This window comes from Canis lupus, chromosome 4 (genome assembly GCF_011100685.1).
Source record: "Canis lupus familiaris isolate Mischka breed German Shepherd chromosome 4, alternate assembly UU_Cfam_GSD_1.0, whole genome shotgun sequence".
Classification (NCBI taxonomy): domain Eukaryota; kingdom Metazoa; phylum Chordata; class Mammalia; order Carnivora; family Canidae; genus Canis; species Canis lupus.
The window spans coordinates 34,511,790-34,536,266 of record NC_049225.1 but is presented as its reverse complement, the minus strand read 5'-3'; the positions used below and the strand labels follow the sequence as shown (position 1 = coordinate 34,536,266).

The 24,477-nt window shown below is 44.7% G+C and overlaps 1 protein-coding gene across 3 annotated transcripts in view; it reads left to right on the top strand.

Moving 5' to 3' along the window:
• The window catches only part of GRID1 (glutamate ionotropic receptor delta type subunit 1), a 639,335-nt gene that overhangs the window by 499,091 nt on the left and 115,767 nt on the right, over positions 1–24,477 (top strand). The gene's annotated exons all lie outside the window — the stretch shown is intronic.

Genomic DNA, 24,477 nt, shown 5'->3' with positions numbered 1-24,477 from the left:
AGAGACAGGGATGGAGTGGGTGGGAGGGAGAGCAACACAGTGAGGGAACTTCTTTCTTTCTTCCTTTCCTTCTTTTTAAAGATTTTATGTATTTATTCATGAGACACCCAGAGAGAGGCAGAGACGCAGGCAGAGAGAGAAGCAGGCTCCCTGCACGGAGCCCGATGCAGGACTTGATCCTGGGACCCCAGGGTCACACCCCTGGGCTGAAGGCAGATGCTTAACCTCTGAGCCCCCCAGGAGTCCCCGAGGGATGTTTCCAAGCTAGTGGTATCCAGCTCATGAGCCGTGTCCTTGCAGGGCATGGAAGGGCTCTGAGAACTCTGGATTCCATTCCCTTATTTTAGGAAGAGGGGGCTGAGGCCCTGGGCCCTGGGAGAGGCCTATGTCATTTGGAGGTCATGTCAGACCTTTCCCATCAGGTCACGAAGATAAGGGTCCTTGGAGGGATGTGGGGGTCAGACCTGGGGATCCTTAGGGGGGGGCATCTGGTGTGGGGTTTGCTGTGCCTTGGGCTTCCTGCACAGGTGCCCAGATGTCCCTGAGCAGAAGTGCCATGTCAGAGCTCGAGGGTGACAATGTCACCGTCCTGGCTGGGTCAGGCTCTCTCAGGGTGACAGCTTCCTCAGCTCTGTATGCACCCTTGGCATTTGCCCTTTGCTGCCCCTTCCTTCCAGACAGGGAGTCTCTTGCTCTGCCCTAGGAGACTAGGCTGGCCAGTGTCACGCTTTGACCCATAGAAAGTGGCACAGGTGACATTGCGGAAGTTTCAGAGCCTCAGGAGGCCACTCAGCTCCTGCTTGGTACACGTGGATGCTGCCCTGAGCCGGGCACATGCAGAGGAGCCCAGGTTGGAACCATAGGAGAGCAGGGCCCGGTGCCTCCCGTGCCCTGCTGGCCCACCCGCTGCATGCAGGTGCCCCAGTGGGCCCCGTTAGCCCGCTGACTTGTTAAAAATAATTGATTGTGGGTGCTTTCAGCCACCAGGCTTTGGGTGGTTGGTTTTGCTGCAGTAGGTAACTCAAACGCCTGCCCAGGTCGTACTAGGCTTGGAGTCTGGCACCTTTTCTAGGTGCTCCTCACCAACTGATGAAGTAAAATTGATTAACGTGAAGTAAAAGTAAAAATGGATTGAGTTTGGGCAGGGCCCCTGGGACACTAGCCTCAGGAGGAAGGGTGGGAGGAGCTGGCGAGAAAGCCTGAAGCCTCGAGGCCACAGGGTCAGGCGCTTCGTTTCCTGCCCAGCTGACCCTGACCCTGCAAACAACTTGTTGAGTTGAAGAAGCAGGGAGGCTAAGTGACTGAGCCAGGATCTCCCGGCGTGGGGGGCGGGGGGCACGAGGCTCTGAACCTGGCTTTGACTCCCCAGTTCACCCTCTGTCCCTGAAGGCTCCATCTCCGTCCACGGGATGGGTGGAGCTCAAGGAAAGTTCTGGAAGGAAGGAGGTGCTCTCTCTACCCCCATGATGTTGCGCGTGCCCTTCCTTAAACAGCAGGGACTTTCTCCCGTTCTCTGCTTGGGGAAGTCCCACTCAGCCTTTGGTACCGCAGGGCGCTCTTTGTCCTGCCTCTCCCCAGGGTTCGGGATGCAGAGGTCGTCCTCCCCGCAGACTTCTCGCAGTGCCACCTACAAACCCTCTTCTCCGGGGTCCCCATGATTTTCGATAAGTATTTATTTATTTATTATTTATTAATTTATTAATTTATTTATGTGTTTGTCCATTTAATAAACATCTTGACAATTCAATAGAAGACAGAAGCCTGTGGGCCCTTTTGCCCAGATTTGGGAAATGACCCTTCGTGTTGGGGGTGAGCTCCCTTCAGCTCTACCTCCACCTGCTGGGGGTCTAAGTAGTCACGGAGGCTCTTGTGGGGTGGCTTCTGAGGCCACGGGAGGATCTTACCAGATCAGGATCTCATGAGCGAAATGGGCCATGGGAGGTAGAGGATAAAATTAGAACATTTCTTCATAGTTTTATTATTATTATTATTATTATTATTATTATTATTATTTCCTGGAACTTGAGAAGGAAATGACGCTTTACGGTATTTACCGTGCAGAGTGACATGGGGCAGCTGGGGACTGGCTGTCGCTGCGGCTAACGCGGGTCCTCCTGGAAGGAGACGAAGGGAGGCCTGGGAGCAGGTGCTGCGATTGTCTCCCACCCCGTCCCTCTTTCTCCGGGGGGCTGTCCTGGGACAGTTGCTCATCGCTTCTCAGGCTGTGATGTGTACGGGCGTAGCCCAGGCCTGTGAAACTGCCGCATTGAGGTCGGAACGGCCGTCCCGCAGCAGGGCACCCGGCACCCCGCAGTTCCCGGGACAGTACTGCGGGCCCTTTTGCTTCAGGCCTGCATCATTTTCAACGTATGGCAGCAAGACCCAGGAGCTGGTGCATCCTTTCTCTGTCTATATAAGTAACGGACTGTCTGAATTTTTTTAAAGATCATTTACTTATTAATTCATGAGAGACACAGAGAGAGAGGCAGAGACACACGGGCAGAGGGAGAAGCAGGCTCCATGCAGGGAGCCCCATGCAGGACTCGATCCCAGGACCCTGGGGTCCCGCCCTGGGCCGCAGGCAGACGCTCCACCGCCGAGCCACCAGGTGCCCCACGGGGGGTCTGGACCTGGAGGTGGCTGGTTGTATCTTTAGCAGGCCACCCGGTCTAGGCCTTGGCTGCGGCCTCCCTCTGTCCACACGGCCGTCCACCCACGTGTCCGCACAGCGACAGTGCTCAGCTGTCTGTAATAAAGGACGCCTCCTTTTTATGTTTGCTCTGCCCCCGACCAGCATTTTCATGAAGTGTAGTAAAATCAACTTCCGAAAAGATAAAATGGAAAACAAGGCCTGCAAAATGCAAGCCCGTCCCTCTCTCAGTTAAATCAGATTCCACAGTGGAATCCGTCAAACTGCTAGATGTCTACACACACTTTCTTTTGATTTCTCTGCTTATTTCATTGAGGACTAGAAACAGTTTGAGGGCTGGCACCACTCCATGGATGACCCTCCAGGCAGCACCGCTGTGGGGAACGTGGGGTACCCCAGGGGGAGGTGGCGATTTCAGAACGCAGATGGTTTGCCCCCAAGCCCAAGTTTTCATTTGATTTCAGTAAATTATAATATATTCTAATTTGTATCTGCCCGTTAAGGGATTTATGGATAACACTGAATTTATAACTGAAATAGTCCTTAGAGAATGAGAAAAAGAAATGGTTTAAAAGTTATCTGTCAATAATTTACAGGTTAAAGATAATACTAACCAGGCAAATACAGCTAACTGTGTGAAAATGGTTGGAGGGGACATTTCTCCAGATCTAAGACCGAGCTCACTGTCAACCATATTAGGAGGTAAAAGCAGGGACATTATATTCTGATATTACAGGAAGTGCTTTAAAAAATTCCAAGTTATCAGTAGAAGTATTTATGAAGACAAATTAATGTATAGTGGTTGATGATGGACCTTGCCTTAAGTGTATATTGGCTCTTGAAATATTCCCTAATGGTGATATGATCTATCAAGTCCAGCGGGACATTTAACCCGTAGGTTTTTGCATCTGTAGCTCCAGTTGTGAAATTCTACATTTATATACATTTTATAATACATATAATATAATTCCACTTTACACAGTATGTTCGTATACATGTATGTTATATATGGTATATTTATGCGTCATAAGTGAGCATCTGCCTATTGTTTCAAGATTAACCTTCTTCCACTGAAGGAGTGGTATCCAGGAAGTAGGGAGCCGAGGTGGCACGAGGTTACTTACCTTCTCGGCCCCCCCAACCTTGGAGAAGGTGGCCGCCCACATCTCCACCTTTAACCCTACAAGTGCAGGTGGAAATTTCTGGACTTTCTTCAGCTAGAGTGCGTCTCCAAGAGCAGGGCCTCAGTGCTGGGTTGTGTTTCCCAACGATCCTAGCTCATAAAGGGCCTGAGTGCTGGGACTGTGTGTGCTTTGGTCTTGTACCAATTACGAGGATCATAAAGATACACTCGAGGGGCACATCGACTCTTTCCACAGTTTGTCTATTCCAAGCTTCATTAAAGAATGTGGATTAAAGAAAGGCCGTTTGGGGAAGGCTGATGTGGCTTGGTCGTGGCCAGAGTGGGCTGGCCGGCATCAATGCAGGGATGATGGCTTTCAGCTGCTCACTGGCACGGCGCGGTCCGTGGCCTTCTCTGCCAGTGAACGCTGGAGCTTTCTTGCATAATAACATGGCCCAATTTAAAGTTACAGTTATTTTTCTTATTAGAAAAGCAAGTCAGTCTCGTTATATAGGACGCTTTAAAACTGCATTGAATTCTAAAGAAAAACATTCAGCAATAATTTCGTTATTTAAAGGAATCATTAAAAAAAAAGGAATCATTAACTTTTGTATCTGTATCTGCCTATCAATCTATGTAAGATATATCCCCCCATACTATGTACCATCTATATGTGTGTATGTGTATATATATATATATATATATATTACTAAATATATATGGTGGCAATAAGAATATATACTTATCATTTACCTTTTCTATTTCTTTTGAAATCATGTAATTTTGATTCCCCACCTGTACCCGCAGTGACCCCCAAAACCACTGAGGACAGTGAGGTGTCCCGGTCTTAGCAGGTGAGGTTTCTTCTCCATGTGACCAAAGGCGCCAGACTGAACAGGTGTGTGTGGACTCAGGCTGCGATGGGGCCGTCTCGGTGGCAGTGACAGCAGATCTGGTGTTCTCCAGCTTTGGACTAGCTGCTCATTCACATGTGGAGCATGCCAGGGTCTCTCCTCAGTCACCCTTTGCGTCCTGCACAAGCCCTTCCCAAACTTCCCCAGACCTGCCCGGAGGCACAGCTTCCTGGAGCCAACCTCTCCCTCCCCCAGTAGCTGCCTCCTGCATTTGCATGTGATTTGGCCCACTTATAATGTCATTATCCAGGAGAGGGAGGACCGTAACCCGGGCAACCAGAAGAGGTAGTTTTGCAATTCAGACTTTCTGCTCCATTTAGTTGGATTCTGATCCCCTCTTGGCTCCCTCCTCTCTTGAGATTGTAAGAATGTAAACACCCAGAATCTTCCTTCATCTCCTGTCCTTTGCTCCCAGGGCCTCCCCTCAGCCCACTGACACAGCACATTCTAGGTCTACTGACTAAACGTTTCTTCAACAGTGACGAAGTTTCCTTTCTCATTACTATTACCCAACATTTAGGATCATATTTTCTAGTGTTATTATGATCTCTAATAATCATTTTTAATGCTGCATAATATTATACCTGGGGGCGGACCATAACTACTTCACAATTCTCACGTAATGGGCTTTTAAAGTTTCTGTTGTTATTTATTTTAACCATTATATTTATTTCTCTGAGGACCATTTCTGCGGATTTTTTTTTTTTTTTTTTTTTTTGGTTACTTGTATATAGAATTCCTTCCCTATGAAAGTCCCCTAGAATTGAAATGACTGGTCAAGAGCTATGTTTGTTCGGCTCTTGATGGATACTGCTAAGTACCCTCCACAGAGTGTCAATTTAGCCTCTATTATGATCGTGTTCATTTTACTCTATCGGCACCAGGTGGTTTACTATTTAAAAATATTTTTATAAGCAAGAAAGAGCATATCACTACAACTTGTTTTTTATGATATTAAATTGAATATATTCCCATACTTGGTAAGTAATCGCATATTCTCTTTTGTGGAAATTATTTGTTTATTGGTTTTTTTTTCCCTCCATTAAATTACTGGCTTCCTTTCTTTTTGGTTTTTAAAAGTGTTTTATGTTGCAAGGTATTCCTTCTGTGAGGCCAGGGCCTAAGCCCGGTTTTGGACATAAGAGTATGATACCTTCCAAACAATCATGGTGGATGATCAGATGCCCAAACTTGAGATCGGGTCAGAAGAGTCATGTGCTTCTGAGCAGAGCTGAAGCTTCTCTGAACTTTATTTTTTTTTAAAGATTTTATTTATTTATTCATGAGAGAGACAGAGAGAGAGGCAGAGACACAGGCTGAGGGAAAAGCAGGCTCATGCATGGAGCCTGACATGGGACTCGATCCCGGGTCTCTAGGATCAGACCCTGGGCTGAAGGCGGTGCTAAACCGCTGAGCCATCTGGGCCGCCTGTCTCTGAACTTTAGGTGAGGGAAGGCTGCCTATGATCTCACAGTAGGATTCCTCTACATCCGGACTCCAGCCACCCATCTGCACCCGGATTGATGTTCTGTTGGAACTCAGCTAACTATAGGCAGAGGTTTCTGCATTGTTTGTTATTTTTTTTGTATTGTCTGTTATAATAATAGTAATAATCGTTAGCTTTTACTGAATGCTTGATCTGTGTCCAGCATTTAACAAGTGCTGAGCAGACTGCTGAACATGGGTCAAAAGTATTCTATCCTCATGTAGCTTATATTCCGGCTTGGGTAGATACACTCTACGTGTATATAAATTTTATCAATTAAATAATAAGATAAGTTGGATAATTTCACATAGCCACCCTTACTCTTTGGAAATGAATGAGGAAAATAGGATAGAGAGGGACTCAGTAGGAGAGTCTGTTTGGATAGAATTGGCAAGGATTCCCTTCCAAGAAAATGAGGACTAAATAATGCATAAAAGCCAACTCATGATAGATTAAGGTACAAATGCTTCTAGAAGAAGAACATGTACAAAAGCTCTAAACCAGAAAGAGTCTTAGAATGGTTGACAAACAGAAAGAAGGCCAACGTGGCAGTTTTAGATAACTAGGAGGAAGTGATAGGATGCTGTGGGATAACTAAGCCAGGACAAGAGCTCGGAGAGTAGGTCATGCTTAGGCACTTGGCTCTTATTTTAATTGGGAGCTCAGGGAGCCTTTAACATGAAGGAGTGATATGAAACCATTTATGTTTCTGAAATGTCACTCTGCCTGCTGTGCGAAGGATGGGCTTTGCTCGGGGTAAGCCGGAGTGTGTTATTGTCAGAGGCTTGATAGCGTATGTATATTTCCTGGTCACACAAAGTTGGTTGCTTAAGAGGACTCATCCTTGATTTCACCTCTTGCAGAAAGCCAGACACGAGTCGTGAGGCCCCCCTGTCCCTGAGTCCTAACAAATGAGAATGTTTGCAAAAAGGATTCTGACTTTTGGTCCAGTATGTATAAGTGCTTGTGTGTTTATCATTCTACCTCCTCGTTGGTGCCACAGAGGTCACATGCCGAGAGTGTATAATCATGGGATAGATGTAGTGTGGGTCCCTGAGTCACTGCGTGGAGGAGATATTCCCTAGAGGTGGCCCTAACCTCACTGAAATGAGGCTGAGAAATTTAGGGGAACATACTGATATTCAATAAATAATACCTGCATGTAACCACATGAGCCTGGTCATGAACCTAAGTAATGTCATTTATGTCACAAAACGGTTTTAGTGATGTAAATGATAACCATGGTTGAGATTTGCAAGGTAGAAATAGAGATGGTTCAGTTTCAGGATGTATTTTAGAAGCAGAGTCAAGGGACACCTGGGGGGGCTCAGCAGTTGAGCTTCTGCCTTTAGCTCAGGGTGTGATCCTGGGGTCCCAGGATCGAGTCCCACATCAGGCTCCCTGCAGGGAGCCTGCTTCTCCCCCTGCCTGGGTCTCTGCCTCTCTCTCTCTGTCTCATGAATAAATACATAAAATCTTAAAAAAAAAAAAGCAGAGTCAAAAGCAGATGGTTTTTATATGGGAAGTAGAATCAAGGATGATGCTGCCACGTTTGGCTTATGCAACTGGGTGGATGATGGTGTTTGTCACTGGCACAAGGAAGAAAGCAAAAGACGAGCACATGATGTGTATTTGGGGAGTTAGAGGATCAAAAGTTATGTTTTAGAGGTTTTCAATTCTGAGTTGTCTCTTACGTACTCAAATGGAGTTGTCAAGTTGGAATCTGAACATTGGAGTTGAGAGTCCAGGAAAGAAAGTTGATCCAGGAATAGAAATTTGGAAGTGATCAGAACATTGGTGGATTTTAAAACTCCTAAAAACCTGCCATCAGCACTATTATATCCTCTGCTTTAAAGAAGCAAAACTTGAGACTAAAAAGGGTTCAGTAACTTGCTCAGGATCTTAATTAGCATATGATTGAGGTAGGATTCAAATTCAAGTCTGTCCAAACTCATTCTGCCAAAGATAATGATTACATTAGTATCATTAATACAACATCCACTTTTTGTTCCATTTTATTAGCTCTCAACCCTCTTTTTCATACATGGTTTCACTAGTGGAAGGGGTAGATATAAAAAAATTCCTACCCGCTCCCCCCCACAATTTTCAGGTGATGACAATGAGACATAGAATATTCAAGTTTATTGACTAAGGTCATATAGTATTTCCTGGGCAATCATACCGTTGATTTGCAAGTTTTTCAACCATACCACATTATAATCTATTATACTGCCTTTCAACCAATAGTCACGTGAACATTCTACGCCATTCTATTCATTTCAGTTCAGTTATAAATGTCCTTTTATGAAATGTCCTTACTGAGTTATTTGCTGTGAGTCCAGAGTCTCTGGAGGCTGCAAAGAGGCACCCTTAGTTGCCAGCCTTCAGCTGCACACAGCCAAGATGACCAGATGTCTTTCACTCTAATGACTCATTTCCCTGCACATAGCCTTGAAGCTCATCAAATGCAGAGCCCCCTCCAAATTTTTACAAAATCAAGTACTGATCATTCTGTTTTTTACTATTGTAGAAGTAAAGGTGCTTTATTTGGCTACCATCAGATCTGAGTTAAATGTGTAAGTAAGAATCACTGGTATAGAAGCAAATACCATTTTACCTTCTTATTATGAACTATGAAAGGGAAAATTAGAAACGAAAAAAGCTGTCTTTCTCCTCCTGCTCTGTCTCTGTAGCAGCTCCAGGCTTCCACTATCCCACATAACATGAAATCTCCATCCCTTGGTACCTATTTCCTAATATCACTCCCCAGATTATAATTACAGTCACTTTTAGGTTTTAGCTCTCTCCTTGCCACCCTTATATACATTTTCTGGGTGAGAATGATTGACTCTGGTGCTAAGGGAATGAGAGTCCATTTGCCTTCTGTGCAGTTGGAGAGATTTCTAAAGTATAGGACTTAGAGCCAGGGGCAGGAAGAAGTAGGTCTGAGCCCCGTGAGGTTTCCACATTACACCAGTGTAATGATCTGGCTCCCAGAACATCAAATAAAATTTTGGAAGAATGGGAGCTCGCAAATGCTGACCTCAAGGGTGTCAACCTTTGTAAATCTGGGCTCGATGCCTCATCAGTAACCCCAGAGTCCAGATGAGATTCCATTACTATCAAAATTAGCAGCCTTGGGCACATTCGTTCTTTCTTTCTGTCTTTATGAAATGAGTAAATGCTGTTGTAGACCCTGCTGTGTGCAGAAAAAGTGTTTCACAAGAGAAGTCCAGTGGACTTATATTCAGAAGTCTAGAGTTCACAGCCTCCCCAAACTATTTAATAGACACACAGCAGGTCATGCAACTTCCCTGAGCCTCAATTTCTCCATTGGCAGGACTTCTCTCACAAAGCATTGGTGGCACTCCAATGAGATGTTGGGTATTGGGATCCCTGGGTGGCCCAGTGGTTTAGTGCCTACCTTCAGCCCAGGACATGGTCCTGGGGTCCCAGGATCGAGTCCCACATTGGGCTCCCTGCTTCTCCCTCTGCCTATGTCTCTGCCTCTCTCTCTCTCTCTCTCTCTCTGTCTCTCATGAATAAATAAATAAAATCTAAAAAATAAAAGATGTTAGGTACAACAATGCTTTGTGGAGTATAAACAAATAAGTCCACCCATTGTGTGCTGTCAGCCCACCTGTTGGATGCTGTGAGAATGCAGAGATCCAGACATTCTTAGAAGATGAGCATGAGGACAAATGCTTGGGAAACTGTTAGTATTGATGTAAAACAAACTGCCCCAAACTTTAGTGGCTTCAAACAACAATCATTTTATTGTATCTTGCAGATTCTATAGGTCAAGACTTTGAGTAGAGTTCAGACGGGTGATTTTTTTGCTCCTTGTGGCATCAATGAGATCATTTAGTTGTACACAGTCTGCTGATAGACCCAGTTTGGAAAGTTTAAGAGGGCTTCACTCACATGTCTGACACCATGGCAGGGGTGATGGAAGGCTGAGCTCATCTAGATATGCCAGGGCACCTACGTATGGCCTCTTCAGCATATGGTCTCAGGGCTCTTAGGTTTCTTATGTAGTAACTGGCTTCCCCCAGAGCAAATGTCACAACAGAACCAAGTAGATATTGCATGATCATTTAAAATGTAGCCTTAGAAATCACAGTGTTACTTCCACCACAATTTATAAATCACACATGAAACCAGTCAAGATCCAAGGGAGAGGAGAGGGGTTGGGCTCCACGTGTTGATGAGGAAGTGGTGAAGTCATGTTCTAGAAAAGCATATGGTATAGATGATTTTGTTGTTTCCCCTCGAACACACCATCTGGAAGTTTCACTCTTTCCTCTGGCCACAACGATCCACACCCCTTTGCATGAAAAATATTCCTCATTCCTTCCCCTAAGAACCCCAGAGCCTTGCTCCATTGTGTCATTGGCTCATATCTCATCTAGATCAGGTCAAAGTAAGGATGAAGTTCCTCGGTACGGATTCTTGGATGTAGCTCTCTGAGTGCCGTTCGTCTCAATCTGAAGACCTCAGTCTAAAGAGACAGATTGTCCGACCTCCCCACAGTCAATATATGTAAAGGTAAGACGGTGATAGTATAACTGCAATAAACACTCCCCTTCAGAAGAGAGGGAGGAGATAAGAGGCACACGGTGATCACCGGTCCATATCGGTTCCCATAGCCAGCCACCTGGGCTCATGTCATTAGCTCCTTAATTAGGGCCTGTTACTGTTTCCCGGAAGTGATTCTCTATCTGATCTTCTTTGAGGTCTTGATTCTCCCTCCGAAGTCATCTCTACTTTCCATAAAATTTATACTGTGTTGGCAGCTGTACAGTTTTCACAACTGCTTCCTGCCCAGAGGAATCTCTGGTCTCTCTTCCTTTTACATCCTCTCTGTACTATTTAGTTTGAGCTGGCTGTGCTTCTGTCATTACAATTCTGTTAAAAATCATGTGGATTTTTATTAAGTTTATTGTTTGTTCACTACACCAGATGACAACCATGCCCACAACTTTGAGTCAGGCCCGTCTCTATCTGGAGCTCCCTGGCAGGCTGCTATGGAACTCTAGAAGCTCTGTTGTCTAATAGAGAAGGTCTGAGACACACACCTTCAGATTATAGAGGTTGATCTCTCTGAAGGTATACAGGATGCTTTCCTGAGTATTTCTAAGACCTTAAGGAAGGGTATTATCATCATACCTTTGATTTCATGGTGCCACATTTTCTGGGATTTGTTCCTTGCATCAAGAACCTCTATTATTTTAGAATTCTCTGCTAGAAGAGGCTGGGCCTGAGAAGGTTTCATTTTTGAATCCAACATATCATGGCTTCTGTGTATTTTCTCTAAATTTTGCTTGAAAACAAAATTCCTTCTGTAGTTTATTCAAGAATCATCTATGCATATATGCCTACAGGATGACACACAGCTAAGAGAAAATAGAATACAATTCTGCGTGATACCGTCTTAGCCAGGTCTATCAGCTTATTAAGGAGATATGGTTTTCCTTATTATTGCAGATAATGGTTTTGCTAAATTTTCTGCCGCTGTATCACAACAGTATTCTTTCCTGCAGCTTTCAATAAAACTTTCCTCATTTTCCTTTAAACTTTCATCATTTGTCCCCTCAGAGCTTATTTTACTTCTACCAAAGTCTCCTCTAGGTCCTTCTAGGCTTCTCCTGCTACACAATCCCAAAGCCGATTCTACATACTTTATATGTTTGTCATAGTGACACCACATTTCCAGGTACCAAATTCTGTTCAAGTTATTATTGCTGCATAACAAATGTCCACAAGTTTACAATTATAAATAAAAATTTTATTATACCGTATGTATTCTTCACATCAGACATTTGGTCAGGGCTTGGCTTGGCAACTTTTTTGACATTAACTGAGACCACCTGATGCTACTTATCTGGCTGATGGGCTGATCTTAAGGATTCAAAATGGCTTTGCTCACATTTCTAGCACTTTGGCAGAGGTAGCTGGAAGGCTGAATTCATCTGGAACTGTTGCCCAGAATACCTACATGTGATTCTTCAAGTGATTTTTCCGTGTGGTTTCGGGGTGTTGAAACGTTTTCCACGGCAGCTGGCTTCTCCTAGATAAGTGGTCCTAAACGGGAGGCAGTTATGTCCCCCAGAGGATATTTGGCAATGTCTGAAGATATTTCTGGTTATTATTCTGTGGGAAGGGGACGCTACTGGCATCTGGTTAGTAGAGGTCAAAGATGTTGCTAAATAACCTAAAATGCACAGGCCACCCTCTTCCTCCCAACAAAGAACCTCTGGCCCAAAATGTCAGTGATGTCAAGGTGGAGAAGCCTTGTCTTAGAGCAAGTATCTCAAGAATTAGGCAGAAGCTTCGTGGCCTTTTTGTAACCTTGCCTCAAAGACATGTAGCATCAGATGCAGACCAGATTTTAAGAGAGAGGAATTAAACCTCACTTCTTGATAGAGGGTGGTGAAGCCACACTGTAGAGGAACGGGTGGGATGGGAAATATTGTCACAACCATCTTTAGAAAATACAGTGCGCTACAGGAACTGTCAAAGAAACCCGAATGTAATTAGTGCCGTGGAAAAGGGACAAGTATAAGGCTTTAAAGGTGCAGGCGGATCTGTCACCTTTGATTGGAGGGATAAAATGAGGTTTCCTAAAAACATGACAATTAAATATTTTTTAAATGATAAATTAAGTCTTGAAAGAAGGGCAGTGTTTTAAAAAGTTCAACTGGAGGGGAGAACATTCTAGGCAGAGGGAACAAGAGAAATGAAGGTATCAATTATTAGGGATTAGTAAACTATATATAGGCTTTGGGCCAAATCCAGCCTGCCACTTATGTTGTTTATTGGAACCCAACCACACTCATTGGGTGGTTGACCACAGAGACCATATCGCCCAAGAAGACTAAAATATTTCCTGTCTAGCCCTTTCTGGAAAAGTGCTGCCCCTAGCCTAAGTTATTAATTGGTTTGCTTATTCAACAAAAACTCGTTAAGAGCTCGGCTCACTATATGCCAGAAATTGTATCAGATGTTTACTATACGACGCTGGGCAAAAACAAGTAGGACAAACATCATTTCTATTGTGGAGGGTGATTTTTAGAAATTACAACATCTGAGAGCTATAAAGAAAATAACAAAGTCTTGCACTTGAGAATTTAGGAAGAGTGACCTGGGAGGCTTTATCAAGAGGATAACTCAGCGGGTAAGACCTGCCAGGTGGGAAAGAGCCAACCATAGGATGTGAAGGATGGAGATAAGGGTTATCAGGGAAGAGAAGGGTGTACACAGAGTTCCTAAGGCAGGAAAGATGTTGGCTTGAGAGAGCAATTCAAAGGTGATCAGCATCTGCGGGGCACAGTGAGCAAGGTGGGACTCGTGGCCCGAGATGAGGTTGACGGGCAGGTATGGACTAGGTCTCAGAGACTCTCCAGGCCATGAAAAGGAGATATACTTATTTTTGTTTTTGTTTTTCTAAAACGCACTTCATATTTCCTCTTTTATTATGTGGATATCAGTTTAACCTTTTACTGTGAGAATATAAACGTTTTAGGAGGATCTCTGTTATTATTTGTACCAGTTCACAAACAGTACAATGAATTGATAAAGGTCTCTGAGTTTCTTTAACTCCATTGGTCTCGCATGTTGCTCTGGAGGATTCTAAAAAAATAAACAAAAACTCCAAAAAAATATACATTCTACTCAAAAGTGGTTTTTTTAAAAGCCACAAGTCCCAACCCCCACCAAAATAAAGAAAGCCATATATATATATTTTTTGATTATTTAATTATTCATGAGAGACACACAGGGAGAGAGGCAGAGACACAGGCAGAGGGAGACGCAGGCTCCATGCAGGGAACCTGATGCGGGACTCAATCCTGGAATCCCGGGATCACGCCCTGAGCTGGAGGCAGATACTCAACCACTGAGTCACCCAGCTGACCCTAAAGAAAGCCATCTAGTCCTCCATTTAGAAACAGATTTTTGTAAAACCCACAACTCCCGTTTTATTAACAGAACAGAGATAAAACAATAATTTCAGGCTCCTCCCTTTCACGTTGCAGCCCCGGGGGCTCCATAGGCCAACTGTGCTTCTGCTTCCAACAGGAACCCTCCCCACGTGAGCTTTTTGTCGGGAATCTTGGAAGAGGATGAGGCTGGGGCATAATTTGCATATGTAATAATCATTTTTAAGACACAATCTGCATCCCAAATAAACAAAGTTCAACTCTCATTTCTTCCACACATTTGTGCTATAAATTAAGTCAAGATTTATGAACATTCTGGCTGTAAGTTTCTTCTCCTTGCCCATTGGGATTTGAGGATATATGCTTTTAATCTGGATTTAACTGGGAACCACGTGAGAATTTTAAGAAAGAGAATGAAATAAAACAATTTTCATGAAAAGAAGAAAAGGAAACTCTAGCTGCTGTGTAGAATTTCAATAGGAAGCAGATCAGAGAGGAATTGTGAGATGGGTAAAGCAGCTTATGAAGATTCCAGGTAAGGGATAATGATGGCGTGATCTAGAAACTGCTCTCAAACTCCACTGCGCCTATGTGTGACCTGAGATTCTTATCAGAATGCAGACCCCGACTCAGTAGTCATGGGGGTAGGGCCAAGATTCTTGGATTTAAACAAGTTCCCCGGTGACCAGGCACAGACCTCATGTTGTGTAACAAAAGTCTAGGGGTAAAGATGTAAAATGTTTTAAGAAAGGTCTTCTGAATCATTCACTTTACTAACACTTTTTCAATGACTCAAAGTCTTAAAGTAAGTTTGCAAAACAAAACCACGCAAAGGAGAAAATCCAGTGCAGGCACTTCCAACCATCATAAATAAATCAGTGCTGACTAAGAAAGCCTCTTGCAGAGCTTCAGATGTGAGACCTACCTGAAGCTTAAGTTTGCGAAGAGCATGAAATTCCGACCAGTTAATGGGGAAGTGCCCAGGACGTGGTCAATTTTATTAATTTTTCCAATAAATTTTTATCGAGCGAGTCGCAGTGAAGAACAGATCGTCTCTGCCACACAAGAGATAGCAGTCTATTTATGAATAGGTAGACGTGGAATTTAATGTATCATGAAAAGCATTTCCACCAGCAAGTGGTGTAAGGTGGAAGGAGTAGGGTGTAGGGTGCAAGGAGTGATCTTTACTCTTGGTGTAGGGTGCAAGGAGTGATCTTTAAGGGGTAACGAGGCGTCAGAGAACAAAGGAAGAGAAGAGCGGTCTAGAGAGAGGAAAAGAGCCAAAAGCTTATATGGAGTATTTGGTCAGAGACACCTACTTTTATGATGCAGGGACTCCTAGTGCCTGGGATCCACGGGCTGAGGAAGGTATCTTGTCAGACTTCCGACTGATGTATAGTGCGTAAAGTGCATTAATTCTAGTCAATGCAAGCTGGCAAGAATTTCTTGAGCTGCTAATTTCTTGAGCTGCTAGTACGGGCCCGTGCAAAATAGAGACCTGAAAGCAAAGAATGCATTGTCGATGACAAAAGCTCGCGTCTATTAATAACTAATAACAGATTAGGACACTTGAGGACAGAGATAGAATATGACCAAGTCAAGTAACTCTCCAGAGGCATCCGGCCTGCTAGTCGAAGAAACAGAATTCCAGCCTGGCTCGTCTCACTGTAGACGGTGCCCGTGCTGAATGTACCGTTTATCTAGAGAGACAAAACCAATACACCTAAGCAATTAGAGATACAAAATCAACATTACAGTTACAAGCTAGATTGCAGCGCGTTTTCAAAGTGAAAGCAGCTTTATTGTATTTCCTCTGATTATAAAAGCGATGCTTTCTCTCTGTAAAACATTTCAAACAGTACAGGGTAGCGTAGTGCAGGAGACAAACATCCCTACAGTCCCACTGCTCTGTCTAAGGCCGGAAATAGCCATTCAACCTACCGATTCGTCTTAGGTGTGCTTGTGTAGCATCTCACAAAAAGAAATGAGCATTAAAGAGGTGGATCATACTACATACAACGTTAGGAGGTCAGTCCCTGCCCACCCCCCCACAAACACACTAAGAAACTATTTGAAGGTAAAACTGCACTTCTGTTCTTCCTAAACCTTTATGCAGACACACTCAGTTCTTCTGGATTAATAGGTAATTTCTTGGCCACTTGATGCCTGCTTAGCTTCAGCTAGTTCAAGAATGACGGTACCAGAGCGCTAACGTCAGTCATCATTAGTATCATGTCGCCGTCCTTGCTTTAGAAGTCGTCATTCTTGCCAAAGGGTCGTAGGTGGTCCACCTATGAGAGGTTAGTGCTCTACTCCACTTCTCCAGCACACGGCTTCATCGCTTTCCAAATCACTAGCATGTGTGTGTGTGTGTGTGTGTGTGTGTGTGTGTGTGTGTGTGTTTGTATAAAACAAGTTAGGCCTATTTGGAGGCAATTTTGTGCAATTAACTCAGCCACTGCAGGTGCACACTGTCCGGTCCAATGCACCCAGTGGTACGTGTACACTTCAGCCCTCAAAACAAGGACTACATCCACTACCCTGCCCTTCTTCCTCTCTGCATCCGACACCTTCCTCCCATTCCTGGCTCCAGGCAACCACTGATCTATTTTCAGGACCAATAATATTGCCTTTTCAAGCAAGTCATGGAAATGGGGTCGTAAAGTCTCTGGTGGCTGGCTTCATTCCCTGGGTGTGATGCATGTGACCTTCATCCGTGCGGTTACACAGGTCAGTAGCTTGTTGCTTTTTATTGTTGAGTAGTGTTCCATTGTATAAGTGCCACATTTTGTCTATCCATTCATGGATCGCCGTGTCCAACATTTGGAGCTTTTCCATTTTGGAGGTAATTGTGAATAAAGCTTCTGGGAACAGCCACACACTGACCTTTGTATGGATGTACTTTAGATCTCCCTTAGGTAAGTGACTAGGAGTGGAATTGCTGGGTGGGAGAGTCAGTGAGTATTTGACTTTATAGGAAATTGCCAAATTGTTGTCTGCTGTGGCTGCACTTTTTGCCTTTCAGATCCTCACCAACACGTGGTAATGTCAGTCTTTGATTTTAGCCTCTCTCGTGAGGCTTAGTGGTGTGTCTTTGTGGTCTTATTTTGCATTTCTCCGATGACATATGATGTTGAGCATACATAGTTTTGTGTTCACATTATCCTTTCACGTATTCCTGGAAAAATAAGTCCTTTTTCAATTTTTAAAAATTACAATTTCTTCTTATAATTGAGTTATAAGACTTACTCAGGTATAACAGACACAAGCCCAATAATAGATAAACTCATATCAGATATTGTCCTATAACTTTTGGACGCTCTGTACCTCTGTCCTGTTTTTGTTTCTCTCACTCCACCTCCCACCCCCCTCCCCCAGGCTTGGAGGAAAGAGCTGATGAGTGGGTGTGGCCTCCCTTGTGTCTGGGCTCCCAGGGAACCTCACTACAACTGGGTCTTTAAAAATCTGGTGAAATTTCAGTCTTTTATTTTTCTTCTTATCTGCTGTTATTAACTACAACTTTTCTTCTTCCATCATCTATCAGAGATGAAACATTCCTTGTGTCCTGTCTGTCCTTAGAGGGGCTTCTCATCTTTTGCAGTTTGCAAATTTACCAGATGGTTGTGTGACCACAGCTCTCTTGGAGGCTAAATTTTTAAAAATATAGTTTTATTGATTATCTGGTTCTTTGTTACAATGGAAGAAACTTTGTCTTGCTGTTTTCCACGTCTTAGGCCGAGTGGAACTGCCTCCATCCTTGCTCTTAACGTGGCAGAGAGACTCCATCACTGGCACCATTGGAGTTGGTCAGTCCTTTTATCCCTTTGTTGGCCCAGTGGGTCCTGCGTGCCTGTACTTTTAGATAGTGGAGGCTAGTACTGGGGCATGTCCGTGGTCTCCATCATGAATGACCTGGTTGCCAATGTTGATGGCACTTCTGCTTGTTTTTCTGGTCCCCTTCTTCAGCACTATTGGGGAGAATCCTTCTCCCGTCCTTGCTAAAGGTTTTTCATGAAACCCCCATTTGTGACAGCTCTCTGGCCTATTTTACTCTTCTTTTAGTTTCTCATGGCTCTGCCCTCTGGACGTGTAACACAAGTTCTGTTGAGGCGTGTTTTTAAGAAGTACAAGCTTTTGCCAAATGTATGATTCCTTGCACACATATGTCCTGGGCTGAGACTTTCAGTTCTCCCCTAAATTCTTCACTTCCACATGAGTCTCCTCTTGTTATAGCCTGTCCGGGGCTTCAGGAATGGCCCTGATGATCATCTTCTGTGGTTCATACTCTACGAGGCCCATATCTTAGTGGCTCTGATAGCCTGGAATTCCCAAAATGAAATTTAACTTTTTTATTTTTATTTTTTAATTTTTATTTATGATAGAGAGAGAGATAGAGAGAGAGAGGCAGAGACACAGGCAGAGGGAGAAGCAGGCTCCATGCACCGGGAGCCCGACGTGGGATTCGATCCCGGGTCTCCAGGATCGTGCCCTGGGTCAAAGGCAGGCGCTAAATCGCTGCGCCACCCAGGGATCCCGAAATTTAACTTTTTTAAACAAAGATTTTATGGGGGAATCCCTGGGTGGCGCAGCGGTTTAGCGCCTGCCTTCAGCCCAGGGTGTGATCCTGGAGTCCTGGGATTGAGTCCCACGTCGGGCTCCCTGCATGGAGCCTGCTTCTCCCTCTGCCCGTGTCTCTGCCTCTCTCTCTCTCTCTCTCTCTCTCTCTCTCTCATGAATAAATAAATAAATAAAATCTTTAAATAAAAAGATTTTATTCATTTATTCATGTAGGCAGAGGGAGAAGCAGGGTCCCTGCAGGGATCCTGTTGTGGGACTCCATCCCCGGACACCAGGATCACACCCTGAGCCGAAGGCAGATGCTTAACCACTGAGCCACCCAAGCATCCCTACCAAAATGAACTTTAAAATTAGACCTTACTTTAGACACCCTGGCCACAAATGATATTCTATGCTCCGATTCTTACATTCAGTTCCCAAGATGCATTTTTGTGTCTAAACATGTTGTGCATGCATTTAGCTAAAGCTTAAAATGTGCAATGGACTCTCTGAAGCCAGGGCTGGCTGGATGCCCCAACTCAAGCTGAGTCAAGATGTGGGTGCCCCCTCTACTCCAGACCTCCCCAGGACTGTGATCCTTTGAAATATACATTGAACCCGTCTATTTACCCATAAAAATGGACAATAGAACAACAGCTAATAGAGGATTGTTGCTTTAGAAAAGTCCATGCACTGCCATGAGGATAAACCCACTGTGGCTGTCACTACGGCAGCCCATATCTCAGCCGAGGCCGCGCGCAGCTGAATGCAGTCACCGGTCAATGAGGGTACGGCTCAAACTGGACCCCGGCAATGGCTGTGAGGTCTGAGAGACGTGGTCATAAAAACTTCACTTCCTGCCTTCAGTGCTCTCTTGAGATAAGCTTATCACTGAAGTAGTTGGTCACTTAGTTGTAAAATGCGGCTGTAGGTTATTGATCTATTGTCTTGCTGGATATAGTTAAATATGGGATTTGGAGTTAAGCAAACCTACTTTCTTTCCTTCCCTCACCTCCTCCCCAGGAATTGCTGAGGCTCTCTATATGAAACTGGTCACACTCCGTCGCTGGGCTGTAAAGCAGTTGGATGGCCTCTCCTCTCCCCCCCCACCTCCCCATGGAAAGGGATGACACTTTAAGAAACCTCTGTAACTAGATTATAGACCAGAAAGACCATTCTTCCAAGGAAGGCCTGTCCCATTTATGGTTAATAGCCCTGCATTTATTAAAGACAAGGCCGCAAAGTCCCAAATCCCCACGTCTCACAACTCAAACGCTAACATGAAGAACACCCCAATTGACTCAGGAAATATATTTTCCCGAGACCAGTGGTTTATGAAATTTATTCTCCAATTGGCTGGTCTCTTGAACAGTTGTTTGTCATAATCAGATTTTGAAACCATATATCTCCTTTCAGGGGATGGTTGTGCAGTAACCTCTGGCTCTATCCACACTTCTGGTCTGGGCGCAGTAGACCTCCCGCATGAATGAGAACCACGGCTGTCTTATCAAATCGTGGCAGTTCTCGTTTTGTTTAACAGTGCTGGAAATTAGTTTTTCAGGCACTGATCTTGACAGGTCAGCTGTCAAAAGTGGGTGTCTGTGGCCATAAAATTCATCGATCCCATAAACAAAATCCTGTCTGCAAAATACAAGGGAAAGTCAGAACAGACGCCCTTATGTACAAATGAAATGGTCTGCAGCTGTGTGACTAAGTGTCAGGACTTCTCCGAGGGAAAGGTTTTTCTGGCTTCCCATTTATCAAGTCTATCAGCCTCATTTGGCTCTCGTTGACTGCACCTTTTTCCTCGGCATCCTGAACCAGGAGAACCAGGCGCCCTCGGGAGGGAAGCCGGATACCGTCTCTCTTAATCTGGGTCGGCAGCATGTTTGGGAATCCACTTAAAGGCTTTGTTTTATTTCTTTTCAAAAGAAAAGTCCACTGGAGTCTTCTGTTTGGGCTGTGCTTTTTTTTCCGTGTTCTGGTCTGAACATATCAGGTGTTCAGAGGGATGGCCTCACTCAGAAATGAAGGGTTTCTGCTCTGGTCTTAAGATTTGGGCAAGAACACAAGGCTTTGTGAAAATGGGGGGGATTCACTCAGCCTGGGGCGCTTGGCTTGAGGCTGATGTGAGGGAATAATAAACTTCCCTGCCCAACTCAAGGATCCTGGTTCCTAGAACATGGTTGCACTTTGATGTGTTTGAAGGCGGAATTTTGGTTTCACTTTGAAGTATTTTTTCTTTCTCTGTCAGAGTACAGGATGCCCTGAAGGCCAGGGAGGCAGAGGTCTGTATTAAAAAACAAAAACACACAAAAATAAAAGCCTCTAAGTCCTGAATACTTGCAGGAAAATAAAAATAGGGGTAATTATAGGCTTGGAGGAATTTTTTTTCCCCCTCTCAGGTACTTGCATTTTGATTTAAATGGCTTTGCCTTAGGATTGCTGTCCTTCTTTCTTAGTGGAGAAAGCTTGTCTGTCTTCATGGAGCTGGGCCTCAGCAGTGGCTACTTCCCTGTCTCCAAACCCAGCAGGCTCACCGGGCCCCGTGCCATGTTGAGGAGGTCACAGAATGGGAGACGCCGTGCTGGATGACCCACAATTGCCTCTTCTAGGAGATGGGCACGCCTTGGCCACTGCTCCTTGCAGCCCGAGGACTGATTCATTGGGTTCTGACGCTCAGGCTGGTCTTGACACACCAACTCTGATAATTTAACCCTCCATTCAGTCCTTAGTCGTACAAATGCGTGTGACAGGACCTTGTCACCTATGCTAGTTATTTTGATCAAAAGCATATTTTCCCTCCTGTGAAAGTGGTGAAAAACCTGTTGGAAACACAGAACAATGTCAAGAAGTTGCAATGATTACTCATAATTCCACCACCTGGATGTATCCATATATTACATTTCAACAAAGCTCCACCCATTTTTACCACCACCCTTTTAAAAAACCATAATTGAGGTTTTATTGCACACAGAGGTTTATATCCTGATTTTTTTGTGATTATTATTTTATAGCAGATTATTTCAAAGTGATTTTTTTTTTCCCTTTTGAATAACCCCTAAGTGTTTGGTAGGCAGGGAAAGTATTCTTATTTCACTTTTTAGATAAGAAAATGGAATCTTAATGGAGTCAAATTTATGCAAAATTCTAAGCACCATGGTAAAATGTGCTCTCTGAGGTCACCCAGGTAAGTGGTGGAAACACAGCTAGATATAGGTCAGTCGACTACCAAACTTACGCTGCTTTCATACCTCTGAGTTCCTCTCTTCTTCCCCAGATCTTTACCGAGTGTAGTAAGTTGATCTTTGAGAGGAGAACATGGCGTTCAAATCAAGGTTGGAAACCCTGAGATGGGAATAAGCAAGGCAAGGTCTAGTCCAAGAGCCTGAAATTCTAGACAGTTTCTGAAGACAGGGTTTTGTTCGAAAGGGACAGGGTAACCAACCCAAATTGCACAGCAGGGTCACAACCTTAGGTCCAGCATGGAAGACAATGGGGATCATCTCTACCCAGCTCTGTGTAAATGGTGGAGATTGGGCTCATCAGCATTGCATTCGCTGCGAGCAGTGTGTTACACTAATGTAACATCTTGGATACGGAAAACTGGATGTGGGGAATATGGACAGCCTCTGCACAACCTCTACAACTTTTCTGTAAAACTAAAACTATTCTAAAGTGAAATCTTATTAAAAAAATATGAGTTAAGAATGTACCAGACCCAACCAAAGAGGAATGGTATTACAGGCAGAAGGAACTGGAGGAAGCATGCCATGTGAGGTGCATGAGGAGGGTGAGGCATTTGCTGGGGTGGGAGTGGACTGGGCCTACACAAACCTCAGTGAAGCTGATTGTCAGGCTTGATCTCCATAAGGAAGGCCTTTTTCTTTAAGGCCAGGCTTCAGAGTGTTACGATTTATTCTGCAGGAAATGGGAAGTCGTTTGAAACTTTTCGTTAACACAGTTCATGTTTGGGTTTATTTATTATAAAGGTACAAATCAGCACAATGGGAGAGGCTGTCAGAGAGAGGTTGGGGTTCATGAGATCAAAGGAGAGGCTGCTGCCTTGAGCCAGGCAATGAGCTAGAAGAGGGTTGTACCGTTAGGGACTGAGAGGCAGAGCCCTTCTCGCAGCTGAGCTAAAACTCTAGGACAGAGCTTCATCCCAGCTGCTTTTTCCTGCCTCTCTTCCCCATCCTCAAGACTGATTACAACCCCGGGAGACAGACAGGTAGAGTTTGTTTGCTCAAGGCCAAGCAGAGCCCCATTCCAGGTGCTTACTCATGCAGGTGCTAGCAGGGAGTTGAGGTGCCCCTTTGGCTCTGTCACGGAGGTTTGGCAGCACATGATAGGACGTCAAGTCCTGCTGCAAGGCGAAATATCTGGTACGTGGCACTAACATGTCATTGTTAGGACGAGCTTGCCTTCATTAGGACTTTATCAGTCATTGAGGTGGTCCAGGGGCCTTCTTACCACCACCCAACCCAGGAGGGGCAGCAGATTACCCATCAGGGCTAAGCAGCTCCAAGGCTGGGCCAGCAGGCAGCCCAGATACACATCATGAGTACCCTGGTCCATATCGGAGGGTCCACAGGATGTAGGGAATCAACACCTTGACTCTTTTCATCTAGGTTGGTCTCTTCCCTTTGACCAGCATTTTAATCCAGATGCAAGAATTGATTCTGGATCCCAGGGCTGTTTCCTGAGACCCAAGGGGGAAACAGCCTTGAGCTTTCCTTCTCACGATGCCAGTTCCCAGAGTGTGAATTCTTTGATGTCCTTGAACAGGAGTTTGGGTAGATTTTAACTTTGCCCTTAACTGCAGTGCCCCTCAAATTAATTGGTGGCGGCTGTGAGGAGCTCCTGAGAGCACATGGCCATGCTCTTAACTAAATGATTCATTCATCACTGCCAGGCATCCTATACCTTAGGATGGAGTGGGTCTTAGTTGGTATTGTGTCCAAAGTGACAGCCAGAGTTTCCAGGTTCCTTTTAAACTGCTTCGACAACCATGTGTCTCATCCCGGTGTTCCTGCCTCAGGGTTCTAGTATGTTCCAGATGGAATGGTCCCACAGATTCTGCAACTGTGGCCTCGTAGTCAACGCTCGGAGTGCAGACCCTGCTGCAGATGTCAAGGCTAAGGGACATGCTGGGAGAGTAGAAGTGTCCTGAAGTAGTGCTATTGGTGGCTCCTTTAGGGCAGCTGGTGACATTTCTCCACAGAGGGATGGCTCTGCCCAGCCTAACTAGGGGACTTGTCGGTTTTCTCTGATGAAGTAGATGCTGCCCACAGTGGTCTGATCTTTTAACTCCTTGCTGCTTAAATGGTGGTCATGGAGCAGCAGCAGCAGCAGCATCACCTGGGAGCTTGTTAGACAGGAATAACCACAGGCCCCAGAATCAGAAAGTGCATATAAAATCCCTGGATAATTTGTGTGCATATTACAGTTTGAGAATCACCTGCTTTAATCTAGAGCAGAGGTTTACAATCCTGGCTGTGCATTAGAATCACCTGGGGAGCTGAAATATTCATATCTAGCCCACCACAGACCAATTAAATTCAAATCTCTGGGGATGAGGCCCAGCCTTCGGTATGTTTTAAAAGCCTTCTTAAGAGAACCTAATCTGCAGCGACCTAAAAGGACAGGGTTTCTCAATGATGGTGGCTGGGGTTGCATTACAATCCCTGGCGCCCAAGTGCTGAGATCCTGCTTAAGGTGCCTTGTACCTTTTTACCAATTAATGATGGAGAATCATTGATGAGACCAAGATTTCACCGTGGTTTCCCGGGCCTGCAGGGATGCAG